The sequence below is a fragment of the Ochotona curzoniae genome, unplaced genomic scaffold (genome assembly GCF_017591425.1).
Source record: "Ochotona curzoniae isolate NIBS_2020 unplaced genomic scaffold, NIBS_Ocur_1.0 contig_908, whole genome shotgun sequence".
Lineage (NCBI taxonomy): Eukaryota > Metazoa > Chordata > Mammalia > Lagomorpha > Ochotonidae > Ochotona > Ochotona curzoniae.
The window spans coordinates 9,676,004-9,694,099 of NW_024466607.1; the positions used below are offsets into that span (position 1 = coordinate 9,676,004).

Sequence of the window (18,096 nt, forward strand, 5' to 3'; positions counted from 1 at the left end):
TTAATATGGCTCAAGCACTTGGGTGCCTGCTTCCATGTGGAAAACTTGGATGGAGTTCCAGGATCCTGGCTTCAGCCTGGCTCAGCCCTGGCTATTGTGGCCATTTTGGGGGTGAACCAGTGGGAAGAAGATTCTGTTTCTCCCTTTCTGTAATTCTTTCAAATAAATGAAATACATCTTAGAAATAGAAAGGAAGGAAGAGGGTCCATATGCTCTGTCTGGAGCATGCTTGGGGCCTAGGGAAGGCTCCTCCAACACAGCCTGTCCCCGCAGCAGGGTCACAGTCCTGGAGAGCACACCTCTACTCTGATGTCACATTGTCCTCCAGCATGGGACTGCCACCCACGCCCACATGCCTCTCCCACATTCAAGGCCTCTGTTGAGGGTGCAGGGCAGCTGCACCACCATACTGGCCTCCGTTGAGCACTAGCGTGTATTCAGCCCCAATTTCCTGACCTGCCCTCACATCTTGCCAGAAAGTCCTGCCAGCCAGAGGCCACCCCTCCTTTCCACATCCACCCCGCCACTGAATCCACCACTTGCTGCCCAGCTTCAAGACCTGCCACTGCTGAGAGAGCCAGGATTGCATCCTGCTCCAGGACCAGTCTTTCTCCTGCTCCAACCCGGCTGAAGGGGCAACCCTGGCTCCCAGCTCCCCTGGGACACAACCACTCTGAAGCCAGCAGCTCCGCTTGGGTATCCCTGAGGGCATCACCACAGTATAAGAAAGGGAGACACAGGGGGCTAGGTCAGGTTGCTCTCAGCTCATTTCCTGGCCCTGGGACAGAGCCCCATATCCAGCCCAGGATCACCTTGTCACAAGCAGTTCGCCAACCCGCAGCTCCACACCTGTGTTGTCCACGTCATATTACATGGCCATGACTTAGCTACTGCAAGGAGCCCAGTGCTTTTTCTCAAGACTCCTCAAGACCCCAACAGATAACTGCCACAATGCTGAGGGTACGGCTTGGGGCACCCCTGCATCACCATTCCATTTCCCACCTCTAGCTTGCAGCCTACATGTTTTTGAAACTCTGTTTTGGGACATTGGCACTCTACATGGGCACCAGTTCAAATCCTGGCTGCTCCACTTCTGATCCAGCTCCCTGCTTAATGCACATGGGAAAGGCAAATGGAAGATGGCTCAAGTGCTTGGGCTCTGCAGCCACATGGGAGACCTGGATGAAACCTCCACCCATGAGACAGGTTGTGATCTCTGAGCTCTTTAGTTTGCCCCATCTATACCCCACCCACTGCTGGGGTCTCCTCCCTGGCCTGACTGTGGGTAGTAGTCCCCTCCTGCCATCTTGGTGACCCCCAGAGGGCTTGGCTAAGACTGGCTCTGAATGGAGTCCACCATGTTCCCTGCTGGGTCCATGCAGCCTCCAACCAGCCCAGACTGCTCTCCCTCTCCCTGGTCCTGCCTTTCCGGGATGGTACAGTGATCAATGGGAAGGCCCAGGGTCCATGTGGGCAGCAGGCACCCAAGGACTTGAACCATGTCTTGCTGCTTCCCAGGCTGCGCATTAGTAGGAAAGCAGAACCAGACGCGGAGTCAGGACTTCATCGCAGACACTCTGATTTGGGATGTGGGCACCCCAAATGGGGCTTTACTCACTGTGCAGAATCCTCACCTCAACTGTAAGTCCTGCCCCACAAATGAAGCTCCCAGTTTTTGGCTTCTGGAACCATATCTGGCAGTTGCAGGTATTCGGGGAGTGAAGCAATGGATGGAAGATCTCTCTCTCTCTCTCTCTCCCTCCCTCCATCACTCCCTCTCACCTTATAAATAAGATGGATAGATACCATCTTATTTGTAAGGATGCTGCCAGGAACAGCATCAATGTCTCATACACGCCTGCTATAACTAGCTTAGTATTCCAAACACTGAAGCATCATTCCACAGACCCCACATTGCATACACAGCCTACATCAATGTGTGATATCAAAAGTATACCAACAAAGTGAATGTTACTCAATCACACGCACATACAGATTTTTCTGTAAACACTGTCATTCTATACAGACAAATGCCTGCTTCATCAAGTCCTCTTGTCATAGGTGGAGGGGTGGGGGGTGGAATGAAACTCATCTCCAAGAGGAGCAGCAGCTTGCTCAGGAATGTTCAGCCTTTCTGCGTGCTGTCCATCCCACATGCAGCCCCATTTACTCTGCTCTGGAACCCCAGGATCTTTTTTTTTCTTTTTACATACTTGATCAGGGTGGGAAGAATCAAGGGTTAGGGAGAAGTGGGTGTGATCATTGTTTCCAAGCTTTCTATTTCTTCTTCCTATATCTAGGGGGAGATGGGAGATGGGGGATAGGCCATACCCAGCCTCTCAACCATCCCGAGGATGGAGAAAGACCACCCAATATCAACCCAGGGTCACAATGGTACATGTTCCAAAGGTTCTACCCAGGTAGATGTGACAATTTCAAAATGCTGTCGATCTCACTAATCTATGGATGAGGAATCCCTTCCAATGTCCATTGGCTGATTCCATAGACCTTATAGTCTCCAATGGCCCAGATATTTGCTGTCATCATTTGGCTGGAGTGGTTGTTCATATTTCTGTTCTCCGTTCTCTGCTATGGTACCATATGTCCTCTGCAGGCCCCAATGAGCTGTCCCCATGTCCTCCACGTGCACCATGGTCTGCAGTCGAGCACTCTATCCTCTTCACTGAGGAGGACCAGTTCATGTACCTGAGCCAGGCAACCTGGCCCAAGCCAAACCACCCACCCCTGGGGCTCACAAGATCCAGTGCCCACTGTGCAGGGGTGGTCAGGTTCTCAGGTATGTCATATGGTTCCTGGGTTTTGCTTTAGCCACTTAGACACAAGGGTGTGTGGCGCTGTCTTGCAGAGGCTTCTACCATGTCCAGCCCAACCACCACAGAGGTGGTTCCTCCCTCTTCATGCTCACCAGCTGTGCACAGCAGTTCTCAGCTCCCATTCCCCACATGGCGAGGTAAACCCCCAGCACCTCCCAAGCTTAGAAAGGCCTGAGAGCTTGATGAAGAACACATGGACTGCCAAGAGCATCCTTCCAGGGCCTGGGGTTTGCCAGAAGGGACACCTGCAGGGACCCCAGCTGGCTCTGCAGTCCGCATCTCCGGCAAGGCCACCTGGTCTGTGTGGGCCATGTGTGGGGCTGTGTGGCACATGGTGGGACCCCCCCTGCTCTGGCATCCCTACTTCAGCATGACGAGAGGGGCTGTGATCAGGAGGGGATCCTGAGCAGGGGCTGCCTGTGTTTGGGGCGAGGCTGACCTGGGAGGAAGCTCACAGCAGGAGATCGTGGATCAGGATATTCATGAAACCTGCCTGGGTCACAGTGTCTCCTCCCTATGATTAAACAAGGGGCACATGACCGCTGCGTGAACTTCAGTAATAACCGTGAAACACAACGTGAAAAATAACCCCCAAGGCCCTCTCCCCAGAGGTGGCCAGGGTCAAGACGAGAGCAGTGGTTCTGCCTAGCCTGCTCCTGGCTCCCTTTATTTTCCAGTGACATAAAAATAAACTCCGTCTGTGAAGCACTTTCCCCATTCGCACTGTCTCGCCCGTGTCCGGGCCTGGAAACCCCACCCTATGTGCACGCACACACACATATACACACTACACACCCAGGCTGTGGGGGGGCCTGGCATGAATGCCACAGCCCTTGTGGATGTGGGGCTAGGTGCCATCCCTCCTGCCTGCCCTGGTAAACAGGCTGTGGGGACTACGGGCTGAATAGGACGTTTGTACAGCCACACTGGCTCCTTTCTCACCCGTTCCTGGAACTCCTGGGGTCCAAGGGGTGGGGACAGAGAGGGGATGTTTTTGGCCCTGGGTCCACACCGGTACTAATGGCCGGCCGAGCCCACAGGCTCCTCCCAGCACTAAACATGGGGCTTGGCTCTTTGCCAGCCTCTCTCTAGAGGTTTCCTTACTTGCGGAAGAAGCACAAATCGAAGGGAAGGGGCAGAGACCACTGCAACCGGTTCATCTTCCATGCCAGGTGCCAACTGCACATGCCTGCATCAGCCACTGGTGGCCCATCACTGGGCTCTAAGCTGTGATATGAGGAGGCATGCACATGGGGTCTGTGTTCTGGAACACTCAGCCTCCCAGCAAGGCTGACACAGGGGAGGGTCTGTGGGCCCACCCGCACCTTGTCCACCACACACAGCGGGTGAGGCACTGTTGTCCCCTCTTCTGAGGTGCTGACGTTCTCCAGTGTCACGGAGGTGTGGCCAGAAGTTGAGGCCAAGCAAGGCTCAGAGCCCACATGACCCCACCTGGACCTCAATTTCCTCATCCATTCAATGGGGCTGATCCTGCAGCCTCTGCTACTAAAGGGTCCACGGTGGGGATGGGGGGAGCACCAGCCTAGAGTCGTCTCACAATCCAGGCTGGCAGGAGGTGGTGCCAAGGCTGACTCACACCTGCCAGGGCCCTGCCCAAAGCCTCCTTCTGGAAACACCACAGAGGCCTCCTGTCTACCCACTGCTGGCCTTCCTGGCCTGGCTCTGGGCCACACACTGCCCCTCCCACCAGCTCTACCACTTGCACAGTGAAGCGACTGTCACAAGGTTGGCCCCAACACCTTCCATCCTGCCAGGCTGCCCTGCCCAGTAGTCTAGCTGGAGCCGGGAAAACTCACTGTTGTAAGGGGAGGGGTCTCCTTGCCTGCACAGGAGGGAGACAGTGAATGCGGGGCAGGAGCCAGTGGGGGGTTGGGGAGGCCCTCCAGGCCCTCCTTCTAAAGAAGTGTTTATCAGCTTACAGGTGGGAGTGGCCTCAAACCACCCAGAAACAAGTCCTATCCTACCTGTTAGCTACACAGCCCCTTATTTGCAGGAGACAGGTTCCAAGATCCCTGGCTGGAAGACTGACACTGCAATCACAGCAGACCCTGCACACACTCTGATTTTCCCCATGCATCACGTCTACGAGTGAGTTTAATTCACAGGCAACACACAGCGAGTGATCAACAGCCATGACTAGGAATAACACCAGACAAGTTGTGCAATGTATTGTAGGACCAAGATAGGAAGAACTTACAAACTGCTCATTTCTGGAGTTTCCCATTGAATATTTTCCCACTGAAGTCTAGGAAAAGGGAACCTCAGGTAAGGGGAACGCCTCTAAATTATTTCACACTCACAAGCAGCCCTGGTCCCTAAGATATTTTTATTCCCATTTCACAGCTATGCGGAGTGAGGCACCCAGGGGTTCTCAGAGGGCAGGGTGATCCCATGACAGGCAGGCACACAGGCACGGGCACGGCTACCTGCCCTGTGGATGGAGGTGGGAAGAGAACAAGAACTCTCATTGAGTCCAAAGCAAGGCAGGAGAGGAGGGTGAGCCTGCAATCCCTGGAGCTCAGCCCTCCTCTCCCAGTCTCCACTCCCTGCCCTGCCAGTGCCACCAGGCTCCACCCACTCCAGGCACAGGCATTCCCAGCAGCTAGTTCCTGGGGTCCCTGGCCTTCCCGGGGGGGGATCCTTCCTGGCTCTCAGCCTCACCTCCCCACCTCCAGGTGCGACACGATCTTGTTTAGTCCTTCAGCCATGCAGAGAGTAGGGGAGTGGTGGAGGGGGTTTCTTATTCCCATTTCACAGATGGGAAAATTGAGGATCAGAGAAGCCAGAATCTCCCTGGAACTTCAGGTGACTAAGTGACCCTACCCAGTTCCCAGGCCCATGGGGTTTCATGCTTTGTTCTCTACTTCAGGGTCTCCCATAACCAACAGCTGGCTCAGGCGGCTGATTTCTTGGTACGGGAACTTCCAGAGCCTGCCCAACTTCAGGGCACAGGATTTGCTGAAGACAGCTCCCTGAGGATGCCCTTCCTCTGAGGGTTCCCTTGGATATCCAGGAATAACCCAAAGTACCCCAAACCCAGGAATTTGCACACTTATACAATGTAACACTCACATAGCTAGTGCATCCTCATAGTTCAAAAGGAAAGGTATCTCTCCCAGCTGGTCCTCATTCACCAAGCTCCCAGTCTCCCAACTGGTCCTCACTCACCAAGCTCCCAGTCTTCCAATTGTTCCTTATTTACCAAGCTCCCAGGCACACAGGGGGCAATGGCATTCCAGGGCATCCTACAGGACTTCTCGGTGCCACTGCAAGCCATCTCTCTTTCATGGCAAGGCAAGGGTAGAGGACCGTCACTCACCAAGCGCCTGACTTAGAACAGCAGGCAGCGCTCTGCCCTAGTCTGGCCACCAACTGTGGCCCAGGGGAGGACTGGCCCTTCCACATCCACAGAGGGCCCGGGGGAGAGCTTCCCAGACCCAGCTTTGAGCCATGGCAGCCTGATGAAAGAAAAGACACTCTTACTGGAGCCAGTCTTGTGGCACAGGCAATAAAGCTGCAGCCTGTGACATCAGCATCCTGTAAGGGTTCTGGTTCAAGTCCCAGCTGCTCCATTTCCCATCAAGCTCCTTGCTAATCACCTTGGAAAAACAGTGGAGGGTGGCTCAAGTGCTTGGGCCCTTGCACTCACGTGGGGGACCTGGAGAAAGTTCCTGGCTCCTGGCTTCAGCCTGGCTCAGCCCCTGGCACCAGGGGTATGAATCAGCAGTTGCAAGACCTCTCTCTGTCTCACCCTCTCTTTCTATAACTATTTTAAGTAAATAAACAAATCTTACTAAAGGACACTCATACTGTCACTGCCACACTCATACACACACAAAGGCACACAGAGACCCCGCCCAGCAAGTGGCTGGGAACACCTCACCGTGTTCAGGCCTTGTCTCAGGTGACTTGACCCAGAGACAAGATGCGTACTGGGACAAAGTCACATGATGAGGGAGGGTCAGGCTGGATGCTAGCCCATCCTCCCCTATCCCCTACCCCAGGCCCTGCACTCCGCTGTCATGGGCGAGCACAGCAACCCCACGTGCCGGCCTGGCCTCACGGGGAAGGGGAATCCGAGGCCAGGAGCAGCAGGGCCACAGGTGCTGAGCCACCGTGAGCTCCAGGAATGTGACCTTTACCCTTCAGATGTCCCCGAGGGGTGGGTCATACAGTCACTCCCCTCCTTGCCAAGGCAAGGGCCAGGGTTCTAACAGATGACAGGGCTCCTCTGCAGCCACACAGCTTGGAGGGACACATGGACACCATCAGGGCTTTGAAGGCAAGTGGCTCTGGGAGGCTCAGCCGCCCTGAACTGCTGCAGACAGCCAGGGGGTCCAGGGCAATGTACAGGTGACATATTTTCTCCATACAATTTCAGGCTAGTGATGGCCCACACCCTCCCAGAGAAGCTGCACTTGCTCAAGTCCCTGCAGGATATAGTGCAAAGTGAGCTCATGTGTCCCCAGCCTGGTCTCCTGAGGCTGGAAATGGCCCCTTTATACTTCCTTGCTCCTACAAGGAGCCAGGCAGGAGCAGCTGGGGCGGACCTGCCTCAGCTGCTCCGTTAATCCCAGGGGAAGCTTGGCACAGACAGAAGGAGGCTCCCTGAGCCTGTGCTGGGATCAAGGATCGGAGGCTGATCAGGAAGGAAGAAAGAGTTTTCCTCAGGAACACATAATGCCCCAGGCAGCTTGGTTTTTGTGGTTTTTTTTTTTTTCCAAATATATACCATGGGAACGGGATAGAAGATGGGAGAGAAAGGGTTCTTGTTTATGCATTCCCTACTAGTCGTGAGAGGAGGTAGGTTGGTTGGGGACAGAGGTAGCATCCTGAGCATCAGGGGTCCTGGGACTCACTCAGTATTCTCATCCATGTAGCCCAGCTCATGGATGTAATCCAGCACACACAGAGCAAAGAACACATGTGTAGCCCAGCACACATGAGCAGCTCAGCACACATACAGACCAACTCCTTGCCCCCTACCCTTCAGAGTCTCAAGGACCAAGACAGCAGGTGCCATGCCAGGGCCAGCTGGGGACTCTAGGCTTGCACCTCTGGTGCCTGAGCCACAACTAGCACAGCCTCGAGCCTCTGTGCCCTCCACTCCATTGAGGCACCTGTTTTGCTCAGGCTCGCCCCAAACTGGCCATGCTCCCCCAAAACTGGCCATGCTCCCTCCCCTTCCCTCCAACTCCAAGCAAACCCAGTGGTCTATCTCCGGCCCAGTTCCCCCAACACACACACACACACACACACACACCCTGAATGCCTCTTCTTCAAACGCACAGTTGCATGGGTCAATTGGGGCTGATCTTCCTGTGTGGCCTCAGAGACAGAGAGTGGCCGTGAGCCCTGAGGCTCTCTCAGGAATGGTACTGCCAGGGAACCTCCATGGGGACCCGTCCCAGAACGGAGTGGCAGGAGTAGTGGAGCCCCATTGAAGCCAGACCTTGGCCTGCTTGCTTGGCCCAACAGAGGCCATTCTCAGCCCTGCCGACTTGTCTTTCCATTCCCAATTCCTAGGACGGCACTTCAAACAAGCTCACTGGAAGGGAGACGGCAAGACGAGGTCACGTGTGGCACAAGAGCAGTCTGAGAAATGTACGCCATGAATAAACGGTGAGTGGATTTCCAAACACTTTTGTACCAAGTGTTTTAAATTCGTCTTTACACTAGAGATGACGAGGTGTCCCTGGGTACTCCCTCAGCCCCCTCCTGGCTCCCTTCCACCTCCCCTCCCTTCCCAGATGCGGATTTTTCTGAGGTTCCAGCCCCTCCTCCAGCCCCCTCCTCTCCAGAAGAACCTGGGGAAGGAAGAAACAGGTCATAGAGCTGCCAGATGCTAGGTTACCTCGTGGAGTCCTTGCAGCCACCGCCCCATTTGACAGAAAAGGAGCAGGATCAGAGAGGCTAAGCAACCTGCTCCAAGCCACACAGCCACACAGCAGTGTGTTGGGGGTATCATGTGGCTGGATCCTCTTGCAGTGGAGGCCCAGGAAGAAGCAATCACCCCCAAATCCAGAGTTCCACATCTGCTGCACCCACCCAGTCTCAGGGGCCTTCTCCAAGGCAGCCCCGTCCCTCCGCGGCCCTTAAGGTGGTCAGGCATTGTTGGCTCCATCCAGGACAGGGAAAGGGGGAGTTGGAGAGACCCGGGGACGTTTCTTTCTTAAGTGACAACATGCCTAGTTGTGGCAGCGTCTCTGAGCCATACAGAGGGGACTGCTAAGGTCAAACAGGCTGACAGGAGCTGGGCCACACGGCTGCTCTTAAAAGGTCTTTGAACCCTCTGGAGCAAGGTCATGGGGAACTAAGCAGCAGTCCTAGCCCAGGTCCCAGTTCCTCTCATCTTACTGTCCTGAGCTCACCCCCAGGACATGGAAACAGGGAAGGCACCCGCAAACAGGCAGGGGGTCTTATGGGGCTGGACCCTGAGATGCAGGTTGGCTGGGCTCTGGATCCACACTGCCTCGGTGCTAGTCCCAATCTCCACAGCCTTGTCCTGCCTTTCCTTCCATCAGCAGCAAGCCAACCTAGAGAATGACACTTGCAGAATGACAACATCATCAAAAGCGCTTATTTCCTGCAGTCTTTTGTTTCAGTCAACTGGTTTCCCTTTTTGTCTGCAAAATGCCATTTGAAGCAATGTTCTGATCATCACTGTCCCAGCTGTCTGATGCTGCAGTGGGCGGGGGGGGGGCAGAGACAGGGAGGGGAGAGCGTGGGCACCCTGTTGGCACTGATGTGTATGGCCCTGGGCAGAGGAGAGTGGGAGTGGCCATTAACAGGGAGGCCTCACAGCCCCAAGGGAGTAGAAGGACCCACCTTCCAGGAGTCCCCAGGATGGGGCACAGCACCATTCCGGAGGCTCTGGGGAGAGGAGCCAGGTCCTGCATGGGCCTAGTGGGAGAGGAAGGGCTCTCACTCCCGGGAGCTGGGTCCTCATTCTGGGCTGAGGAAGCCGAGCCCACATCCCTGACAGGGATCAGCACTGGGAAGAAGGGGTCAGGACTGGGAGGGTCACAGGCCATGTTGTATGTAGCCCACTGCCTACAGAGGGACTGAGCCCAGCAGATCCCATGCCTGCCCTCCCCAGCCTTTTGAAAAATTCCACTTGCTATTCTGAGACAACTGTCGATTCATCTACAGCTGTAAGAAGGAATACTGAGATGGTCTCTGCATTCTGTCATTTCAGCCAGAGGACACCATCTCCCAGTGCTGTGGGCCTTCATGCTGTCCTCTCTGCCGGCCTCACTCTGAGTGCCAGGTTTTTCTCACAATCACATCAGAGGAACCAAAGACATACACACACACACACGACACACGCACGACACTCACACACATGTGAGGACCAGCATGGCCAAGACACAGCTCACTCTCAGCAGGACTGGTGTCAGGATCCCTGCAGATTCCAACATCCACGGAAACAGCACACAGTACTGTATCTCCATGAAATCCATGCAACCTTCCCTGTCCTGACATCATCTCTGGCTGCCTCACAGCACCCAACACAAGGTCAGCGCCATGGAAGTGGCTGCAATACACTATTTGCTTGGGAAACGATAAGAAGTAAGTCTGCACCCATTCAATACATATGCCACCACTCTAGGTCCCAGTACACAGTCCCTGGATGAGATGGGAGGTGATCCTGGCTCAGACAATGCATGCTAGAAGGGGGCTTAAAGTGTGTGAGACAGCTGAGGCTATGGTTGGGCAGGGTGGGCCTGCACACTTCATCTGCCTGGGTTTGGTATAGCGCCCGGGGCAAGGAAAACTCAAGTTTGTTTTGTTTTATTTTGTTTCACATTTTGGAACTTAATGGAATTTTTTCCCTTTATTTTGGATCTGAAAATGGCTGGATCCTTGCATGTGGTACTAGAGGGAAAGTTCAAGTATATACAACAGTCTCATAATCAGAAAGACTTGTCACCCCGTGTCTCCCTTTCTTTAGTCCAAACTTGGTCCTGACCCTTCTCTGGTTTGAAACAGAGATCATTACTGATATAATTACAAACACACACACTTAAAACATCACAATGTAGCACTAGTGAGTAGCACAGGAAAACAAGTCACAATAAATAATGGGAGATTTGGCAGGCTCCTAGTGGGTGGGCCCGTCCCCTGGGGTGTGAGAAAGTCAATGGCAAGTGACAGCGGTTACAGACGCTGACGGATGCTGGGGTTTGCTGGGATGCTGCCCTGGGTGATGCTCTGAATGGTGACAGCTCTTGGCAGGGCTACGAACTTATCACAGCCCAATCTTCCCTCGACTGCAAGAACAGTGGTGTTCCTGGAAAATGTGACACATCGCCAAGGCCCAGAGATGTGCTAAGTGTCTCTTAGATGTCAAAAGCAGTGGCAGCCCAGGGTCAGGTGGCAGTACAGGGATCCGTATCTGGGAGACCCAGGTCTGCCCTGGCCCTGCTGGGCACACACCCTTCTTCCTGCAACCTTTTGGGCTGTATACCTTGTTTCCAGCACTCAGCCCAGGCCACTGCTGAAGTGTTACTGAGAAACAAACCCATGGACGTTTTTGGACAGAGAAACAGCCAGCACGATGACAGTGAAGCCATATACCCAGGCCCGTGGGGCAAGTGGAGGCTTCACCCTGGAAGTTCCAAGACCTGGCCCGCAGACCTCCCTTCTCCTGCCTGGAGGAGGCACCTCAGGACTCCCCGCCTTCATGGGGGGCGGTGCACCCAGAGAGAGAGCAGTCGTCTGCCACAGGTGACTGCTCACTTTAACCCCAAATGCAGGCCAAAACCACATCTACAGAGATCAGGGAAGCCAAATGGCTTCACACAGCACTGCTCACTGCTGGAGCTGTCACCCCGAAACAGCACTTGTGAGAACACATCAAAACCCTTCCAGGACCTGAAACGAATCAGAGATCGCAGTGGCCTCGGTATCAGGACAGGGAGGAACGGGGCAGAGCTGCACTGAGTACCGAGCACAGAGCAGCCATCCCGGTATCGTTTGCATGAATTATTACCCCATTACGTAAAGAAAAGCCAATACATACATAAGCATCACCTTTTATTCCCTAAGCTCACGTCATCAAGCACACCTGCATAAATCAAACCCGTGGTGAGGTCCCTCACACCAACAGGATGGGAGCAAATGGGGTTGGTGCCACGGTGTAGCAGGTTAAGCTGCAGCTCGGATACCTGAATCCCCCAAACAGTTCAAGTCCCGGCTGCTCTGCTTCCACCCAAGCAGGTTCCGGGGCCCACATTATTATTTGTGACGTCATCCGCTAGCCACAGAAGATGACCAGCAAGGGCCAACCAGTGTGGTGAGGACAGGCAGGCAGAAGCTGCCCAATCAGCAGGCATTCAGGGGAAGGTGGCAGAACCAGACGCTAGCATGGGGGCAGGAGGCGGGGAGACGGCATAGGCAACAACACCCTCGCAACCAAACGGGTCTCATCCTCAGGCACTGGGGGCTGGGCTCCCAGCCAAAGAACCCTCAGTGCCCAGGACAAGGGCTTGGGGGCGGGCCACACGGTGCTCCAGTCTCAGGCGGAGGAGCACGCACAGGGCAGGTGGGGGTGGCAAGCTGCTCAGGGCTGAGTGGCCTCCATCCGCATCTCCCAGGCCGCCTGGAACTCCACCTGCTGTTCCTCCTCACTCCACCTTCCCAGAGCTCGTGATGCCTGCTGGCTCTTTGCTTAAGGGCTGGTACAAGCAGGCTCTGCAGCTAGCAGCCCCACAAGCCATTTCTCTCAGCAAGCCACATGCCTGCAAAATGCAAGCAGGCCAAGTCCCAAGGAGCAATCATGGTTCCGAGCTCCAAGGGCGCCTTGAGGGGCAGCAGCCAGGGCTGTCAAGCAGGACAGCAGACCAGCCACATATGATGCAGCACCGAGGCCATCATCCAGGGCCAGTGCCAGGCTCCAAGCCTTCCCAGTGTCCAGAAGTGAGAGTGAGCACAGCAAAGCCCTGGGATCACCGAATGACCCTGTGGAGTCCACTTAGGGGTAGGGCCTTCTAAACCATTTAGACCCACCCTACCAAGGCTGCTGTAGGGAGGACCTGAAATTACACAAATCCACAGCAGGCTCTTTTCTCAGCTGATTCTCTAGAGTGGCTGGCGGATGATGTCACAAATATGCAAATAACCCCAGCCAGGGCAGGGAAAAAAGGTTCCCGCCCTTAAAACAGACTCACCCATTTCCTCCCTCCCTGTCAATTCATCTTGACTCACATAGGGTCTTGAAGTCACAACACTGTGCCAGCCCCAGGAGCACAGAGGCAGGTCCACTTGCAGGCCCTTGGTTCATAAAACCCCTCCGTGGTTGGGAAACCCCTTACGTTCCCCAGCCTCGCTGACCATCGGGATCTCCTTCACATACTTGGCCTCTATACCCATGGGCTCCAAGAGCTGTCCTGGCCTCTTGACCTTTGTGGCTCATGCCCGCTATGTTCCTCCTGGTCTACCAAGGGTTTATTCCTGGCACCTGGAGCACCTTCCTTCTTCAGTTGAGTTCCTGCCAATCATTCGGATTCCAGCTCAAAATCCACCTCCTCCCAGGAGCCTTCCTTGTCTCCCAACCGAGTGTCCCCTGTTCCAGGTCAGCTCTTGACCCCTGCTGGTCTGAGGCACTATGTCTCTCCATTTCTTGGCCACCACACGCCCTGCAGTGTCCTAGGAGAGCAGCTCGCTCCTCGGTTGTTCCCAGAATCCAGCACTGAGCTGAGGGCATGGCAAGTGTTCACTGAAGAGCTGTGCTGGATGCAGGGACGTGGTGGCCTGGGCCTGGCATGTCTCAGCCTCTCACAGTCACAACAAGGGCCCAGATGCAGTCCCCTCCGGGGGCCTCACGGGGCCCAGGGACATGGTGGCAGGCTGCACCAAACACACTGGTCACTTCAATAGCAGCTACTGGGTTTGCAGGGCAGGCAGAGTCACAGGCCACCTCATGTGGCTCAGGGTGAACACAGCATTGGTTTCTCTCTCTGCCTTGAACGACCTGTGGCTCTGGGCACCACTGTCACCTTGGAGCTTGGACCCAGTAGCCCTGCAAAGACCTGGTCCCCCCAGGCAAGGACCCCGCACTAGTAGGAGTGGGCACATTCCAGATTTGCCTTCTGGGGGTCACAGCAACGAAGGCCAGGAGCACATCTGTGTTCCACTGCAGGGGAGGGAGGGCTGGGCCTGGGGAGCAGGCAGGCTGGACCTCAGGTTCAGCAGACAGCAAGCTCTTTCTCTTGAAAGCTCACTTGCAACCAGCTTAGGACGAAAGGGGAGGAAGAGAGGATACAGGCCCCCATCCACCTGTCCACCCCACCTTGCTTTTCTCCTTCACTCTTGTTCACCTGCCCCCTAGCTCCTCCCCTGAGGATGGACTGGGCTCTAAAGTCTTACCCGGGCTTTTCTGGGCTTCCAGAGCATCCTCTCCTCCTGCCTTTCCTGCAGCCTGTAAGCAGCCAGCTCCTACCCCCCTGTAATTCCCCAGCAGCCCAGAGGGAGGCGGTGCTCTGCAGGATACTGTGCCCTGACGTGATCTTGAGAAAAGGATGCTGGAGTGGGAGTGACCCTTCCTTAAGGAGCTCCTGCCCCGGCCTCTCCCTTCTGCAGTCCTGTGAGGGCACCAAGGCTCCCACCCCTGCTCAGAACCCTTCCCTGGCTCTCTGCAGCCCACTGCCTGCAGGGAAACCTGCTTCTGGCCTGCAAGACCACCTTGGCCCTGACCCTGCCCACATCTCAGCTTCATCTCTCACTTCCTTCTTCGGACAATCGCTTTTAGCATAAGCATGGAATACAATGGAGCTGTCAGAGCTGAGTTTGGGGCCTCCTCTCTATGTTCCAGTTCCAGGTCTGGGAACGCAGTAGATGATGCCTCAAAGTGTGTGAGCCCTTGACACCACATGGGAGGCCAGGATGGAGTTCTTAGTTCCTGGCCTTGACCTTTACCCACAACTGGCTGCTGCAGCCGTTTGAGGGAGGAACTCGCAGATGGATCTTTCTCACACACTCTGTATTTTTAATTAACGAATCAATTTCCCCTTTTTTTGCACTGAAATAAATTTACCCTCCAAACCCCATTTCCATCAGCTTCCTGAGATGCTCCCAGGCTGCAGGCTGGCACTTGCCCAGGTGTCAGAGGCAGCCGCAGTCTGGACACTGGCAGCCAGCGCTACTGTCCACTCAGTGACACAGTGACACTCTGGTGGCAAAGACAGAGCTACCCAAAAGCATGTAGGGTGCCCAGCACAGCGCAAATGGGACATGCTGAGCAGGGAAAGGTCAGGGACTTTTCCCTACAGGGTGGACAGACTAGGACTTTAGATTTAGTGGTCAGAGCCTAGCCTGGGAGGAAGGGAGAACCCTTAAGAAATGAATGAGCCAGTGAATGGATGAGTGCGTGAGCAGGCACAGGAAGACGACAGGGGCGTGCATCCTCATCAGTCGCACCGAGCAGCTTAGTCCCAGATGTTCTGTTGGAATCCCAGGATGCAGAGAGTCCAGGAGAGACCAGGGGGGTGGGGACAGAGGCTGACTTTCACTAAGACACCATTAATTAAGCCATCAGTGGAGTAATGACCTTGGCTGTCAGCAAGTTGATTAAGGAACTGTTCCTTGGAGGCCCCTTTGATTTTCTCCCGTTGGATGGTAAAATCTCCCGGGGACCCGGCTTCTCCAGGACAAAGAGCATCCCACCGTGCCACGCACAGGTACAGCAGAGCTAGTCTGTCCTGGTCTAGTGTGGGACATACTTGGGGGGTTGGGGTGGGGACATCACTGCCAAACATGTGGCAGGAAGCAGTTCCTTCCTGCTCTGGGCCTCCACATCTCCCTCTCTATGAGGCATAAGTAACACCATCCTTTATAGCACTTGGTTAAACACCAACGGGGCCAGAGCAGGCACTGCAGTATATAGTGGGTGAAGTCCCTACCTGTCATACCTGCATCTCACATGGCAGTGCCTGGGATCAAATCACACATCTGCTCTTGCTAATGAGCCTGGGAGGCAGCAGATGATAGCCCAAGTTCTTGGGTCCTTGTCACCTACGTGGGAGACCTACATGGAGTTCCCATCTCATCTCGTGACTTCAGCCTGGCTGTGGCCCTAGCTACTGCAGGCACTTGGAAAGCTAAACAGCAGATCCATGGTCTCTCTGTGGGGAGGATTGGGGCAGAATTTCGCAAGGGGTGGAGCAAGGAGACCAGGTACAGGAAAGCTTTGAGATCAAGTCAGGTCACTCATGGGTGGGCCAAGATGCTGCTGAGCTGGAGTTTCCAGCCGCCACGGGAACATGGGCCCTGGGCTAAGGGTGAGATGCATTCCTGGCAGATGCGACGTAAATAAAAAGGTGACAAACACTGGCTTGCCCAGTTTCCTCTGAACAACCATAGAAAGGCCTACTCCAAGGTCTGAAAAGCCGTCTGTAAACACAGCCACTAGCTCCTCTCCTGCTGCCCAAGGGACTTGGTGACCACGTGTAGGAGGGAGATGACCTGGATGTGATGCAGTCTGGACTGGGGGAGCCCAAGAGGCAAATGACAGTGAAAGACCCACAGGGAAGGGATACAGTTTGTGCAGCCCGCACTGGGCCCAGACTTCTTTTACATAGCAAGCTCATGCCATGTGTCCACAGTCCTACCAGCAGCCACATGCCCAAATGCAGATTCCCAGGCTTCACCCCACCCGAGCCTCCCAACAGTCCAACTCTCAGGGAATCGACTGGAATCCACAAAGCTGCCCCTGGTAAAACCCACCATGGGAGAGGCTTGGGCAGTGTGCACACAATGGTAGGATGTTAAAATCACCTAAGTACTGGCTCCTAGTGCTCCTGCCCAGCTCTGACCACAAACCAGGACCTCAGAACAGGTGCATTTTCAATGGTACCCAGGTGATTCCCCCATGTGGAGTTCCAGCTCAAAGTCTACCCCCCCAGGCAAGTAATCTCCAAGGCTCCCCCCAGCCTCAGTTCCTCCATCTGGAAGATGGGAATCTCAGTGTCAACCCCCCACCCCCACCCCAGCAGAGCTTCTGGGAGAAAACACATTGGCACACACTGGAGGCGAGGCCCTGGGCTGGATGCCCTCCGTGCATGCTGTCACGTTGCACCCCAATGACATCTCCCTACCCCCAGAGGACAAACAGCCCCCGGAAGCCAAGAACCGACCCAATACCAGGTGCCAAGGTGTGGCAGGGACAAGCTGGCTGCCTCAGGAGGACCTGTCCCCAGCGACAACACAAAAGCACTTACTATCTGTTTCCAAAAATAGAGCCAGGGCCTTGCCATGGCGAGCAAGAGCTCCTATGTGCTCAGCTCCTATCAATAAGCCAAGCCACGGGTTCTGCTACCAAAACAGCAGGGAGCGAACCGCAGCAGCAGCAGCAGCCACCATCCCGTAGCTCCCGCGCCAGCCACTGACGCAGCAGCAAGGGGTGCGCTAATTTCCTCCCTGCTCTGTGAGCATCTGCAAAAGACCCCCTCAAGGGAAGGAAGGAGCTGCTGCCTAATGAGGGGCTCCACAGGTCCTAGCAGTCCTGGTGTAGGGGCTCAGGCAAGCCTCAAGGCTTCAGGTACCCCCTTGGTCAGCCCCCACTCCCTGCTACAGGCCTCCCTTTCCTAGTCCTGAGGCCTGAGCCAAGGGTGGGCAGATCCACTCCTGCTGTGGCGCCTCCCAAGGTCTCAGGGCCCAGGCTAGCCCCAAAAGGCTCTGGCACTACGGAGGATGGGGGGAACACAGCCCACCCCTGGAGGAGGGCAGAAACTGCTTACCCCAAAAATACACAGGGCAGAGCTAAGGGAGCCACAAGGAGAACTGGCATGTGCATCCCACTGGCCTCTGGAAAGCCCAGAGCATGGGCTGCTACGTTCTCCACAAATACCTGAGCCCGTGATGTCAGCACCCCGCAGACTTTACAATTGCCTCTACCACTGGCATTAAGCTCAGCAGACAGGCGTCCTGCTGCCAGCCCACAGAACTCCTGAGCTTCCAGGGCCACCCTGCGGGAGGCACTGAACTACCCCACATCTGCCTGGGGAGGGATACCATCTCCAGACTGGCTCACCTTAGATCAGGTGCAGCTGGATCTACCAGACACATTCAGACGTGCTGGGCATGACAGCCTCTTCCCAAGCAGACGTGCCACACACTCCTGGGAGCCTCCAGGTGAGTGGGAGTGCTGGTAGGAGTAGAGGGGTTGCCCTCATAGCCCTGGGACCACAAGAACTGCTAAGAGCCTTTTTTCTCATCGTCACTGTCACCACTGACAAAACCA

The 18,096-nt window shown here is 55.2% G+C and overlaps 1 protein-coding gene across 1 annotated transcript in view; it reads right to left on the reverse strand.

Annotated features, from left to right (window-relative positions):
- IQSEC1 (IQ motif and Sec7 domain ArfGEF 1) overlaps positions 1-18,096 on the reverse strand; it is a 223,956-nt gene that overhangs the window by 122,728 nt on the left and 83,132 nt on the right. The gene's annotated exons all lie outside the window — the stretch shown is intronic.